Here is a 3,473-nt window from a genome sequence, read left to right on the forward strand (position 1 = left end):
GTAATTACAGAGACACACAGTTAATCAAAAAATAGAACTGCATAATGACCCATGGGCACTTTTAACACTAAAGAAGTAGAAACTTCTGCAAAATCATTGAGCTCATTTTGCTTTATATCTTGACTCAACAAACACGCCTAAAACAGTAAGGAGTTCAACTTAAAATTGAACAGCAATATTTTCAAACCACATAATAAAGATTTAGTACACAGTCTTCTGGGGGGTAACAGTCAAATTTGTTGAACTTTTGTGGTTCAAAATTGAAAACAATTAGTTGACAAAAGGTCACTATTAGGGCTCAAGACCCCAGGCTTTGACTCTCCATCCTCCAGGTCCATCAAGAATTTGTTTCAAGTCAGATGTATGGGTGAAGTCCGCAGTGTATCTCAGAGCAGTACATATATCAGTCCAAAAAGCACAACGTACCCTTCAGCCAGTCTCGGAAAGTGGCAGCTATGTTCTCAAGCACAGCAGCAACCTTATCAGGGCAGAAGACCTCAGTATCTGTTGAACTGGAAGTGACTGAGAGGAGCCTCACTGACGGTATGTCATCAACCTGTGGTCCATCTGGCTGTGACACCTAGAGAAAATAACAGAACTGTTATAAAATGAACACCAAAGAAACATAACATGGTTGCCTGAGAGCGAAAGTGTACCCCTAACAAACATTGAATCCAGAAACATAAATCCAGAGTACTCTTAACACAGCTATGTAGGAAGGGCATGGGGGGCAGCAACATGTTGAGCATTAACATCAACTTGTTCTGGTGCAATGAGAAAGCATCCTTAGGTTTAGATTCTTGATAGGGAAGGCATACAGCTACTGATCAAAGGAAATACCTCACAATGGTTGCAGTCCAGCTGGGTGATGCTTACCAGTTTTCACATGACAAAGTGAAGAGTAATAAAACAACGTTGGTCAATCATTCAGCCTTGCTGTAGTATAAAGCCATAGGATCTCCAACAGAGGTTCATCAGAACTCAAAGTTCCACTATTAACGTGCACAAAGTACAAAAAAACCCTCACCTGGAGGTCATAGGAGCTGGAGAGCCTATCTAAGACTCCTGCCTCTTCTCTGTGAAAGCAGCTTTCTTCCCCCACTAACTCTGAAGACGAAGAGCTGCAGTCTTCAGGTTGATGTTTGTGATTCTGTGACACACTGAATAAATCAAAATAAATAGAAAAAAAACATATGTAGCTGTAAAGAAAGGATAACTTACAATGTAAAAAGCACAATGTGACATAAAATGGACATTCCATCATCTCATGTTGTTTTTAATGTATTCTTAAATTACTGGATACAATTTTGACTTTTTACTTTTTACTCATTTTCAATAGTCACAAATATTTCGGTGTGTAAATTTGTTCCATAAGTTTTCAACAAATTTACACACTGACATGTACTGTGGCCAGTAGGTGTCAATTTGCAAACTCCACAACATGACTGCCCACAGAACAACACAAATTCAAGCGCCACAACATAACGGAAGTACAGCCACAACAGAAGTTAAGGAGAGGTCAGTTATCCCAACAGACACAGAAGCTGTGAAAGTAAGTAAATGATTGTTTTCTTTTTTAACTTCAGCTATGATAAATGTAGCTATAAGGCTAAAATCATGACATGACAGATTCATAATGCTAAATATAAGATGACACACTACTGGTTAATATAGAAATATAGGTGCCACGAAGCAGATCACAAGGTGGGACCCCTACAGGCTACATTTATTAGCTGAAGTTAAAAAAGAAAACAATGCTTTACTTATTGTTCTGTGTCCATTGGGAAAACTGATCTCTTTTAACTTCATTTGTGGCTGCACGTACGTTGTGTTGTGGCGCTTGCTATTAGAACTCTAAACACAGGGGAATAGCAATTCTGACTTACAAAGTTTGGAATTACATGTCAGTAAACATGATTTGGATTAAATTCGCTGCAGCACATTAGATTTCAAATGACAGCCACTGTGCAAAAAGGGATATTTTACACACTCTATAGACATAATGAACTCAGTACCTGACTGGAGACTCCTTGCATCAGTCCGTTGCTTCCATTTGAAACTATACAACAAAAGAATTGTAAAATTAGAAAGCAGTTAAATTTGAAAAAAATAAAAAAAATAAATAAAAAAAAAATCCAATAAAATGTGTTTTCAGAGAAGGTGTTCATTGCAAATGAGAGTTAAAAATAAGTCAAAAAACCTGAAGTATGTTTGGAGAAAATCATCTCCCAGGGCAGAAAAATGTCCCAGCTGGCTCTTTTTAAAATCTTAACTATTTAAATTCATTGAATGAACAACTAAAATATATACTGAGGGGCTCTTTAAACTCTGGGCTTAAAAACTGTTACTTCTAAACCAGGCATATTTTAACATACTAGTTATATTTAAAACTGTTCATTAACACCTGTTAGATTTGGTAAGACTAACTGCGCACAGTGTCATGGCGAATATATTGCCACACAGTCTGCTTAATTTTACTCACCATCTGAAAATGCAGCACAAATACAACAAGAAGACAAACACCTGGAAAAACCTTGTGATAACCGTTGATGTCGTCTGCATCAGAACCTGTCCTGAGAGACACGCTAAGGACAACGGTAGCGCCGGTCATTAACCCTTAAGTGTCTGGAAATGAATTAGTGGCCTGATTGAAACCTAACATTTTAAAACTAAGTAAAGATTTACCCCTTTATGTGTCAAAAAAATATTAACTCTCAATTCCCCGAGCAGCTGTTTAAAATGTTCTGACATGTATGGGGCAAACATTAAGAGAGTAAAGTAATCAAATTGGTATGAAAATGCTTTTTTGTTCACACACGAAGTAACTTCAGACATAGGAGATGTACTTAATGCAGAAAATACATAAAATAGTGTTGAATTGTTGAAAAAGAAGATTTTACTTACCAGAAAAGCCCGCCTTTGGACAACATTAAGGCAGCAGCGGTCAGTGTGCCAGCACAGCAGAGACGGATAACGAGAATTATCTCTCATACCTGCGCAGGAAATCTAACTCGCAGCCTTTGTAAGGTCCAACAAACGACAAAAAATACAACGGCGAAAGAAAAATATAATAATTTATCTACCAACAACATAATTGAGTTCTCTCCGCGAGTTTCTGAAGATCTGGCTCTCTGATGCGACGAGCAAAGATGGCGGATTTCTCAGACGGTTCGCTGAGAGCACGTTCGTGCGTGACCGTGACGTCACCGAAAGTGAAAGTTAGATGAATTAAATAATTTGAGTACATTGACCAAAAATACTTAAAGTGATTAAGTAATATTTACTCAAAAATAAAATCTCGTTCTAGCAACTCAAACAAGTAGAGGTCAAATAGCCTTTTTGAAAATATGAGTTGATGGAACTCAACTTTTTTATCAAGCTTTTACTGTTGGGTCTTACAGTGTGTGTTCATTTTTATTCTAGCCCTCACGGTTTTGGCAAGGTGCCAGGAGATTCGGACTCTTGCTTTGCCA

At 37.7% G+C, this 3,473-nt stretch overlaps 1 long non-coding RNA gene across 1 annotated transcript; it reads right to left on the reverse strand.

The window, feature by feature from the left end:
- Positions 1-225: 225 nt before the first annotated feature.
- Positions 226-3,032, reverse strand: LOC141806083 (uncharacterized). Its single transcript, XR_012599762.1, has 4 exons — positions 2,905-3,032; positions 2,016-2,059; positions 1,028-1,160; positions 226-580 (listed from the first exon to the last, which is right to left on the reverse strand). It is a non-coding gene; the product is annotated as an uncharacterized LOC141806083 (long non-coding RNA).
- Positions 3,033-3,473: the final 441 nt, after the last annotated feature.

This window comes from Halichoeres trimaculatus, unplaced genomic scaffold, assembly GCF_033239565.1.
Source record: "Halichoeres trimaculatus isolate MK-OKI-2021-1 unplaced genomic scaffold, fHalTri1.1 fHalTri1_scaffold_17, whole genome shotgun sequence".
Lineage (NCBI taxonomy): Eukaryota > Metazoa > Chordata > Actinopteri > Labriformes > Labridae > Halichoeres > Halichoeres trimaculatus.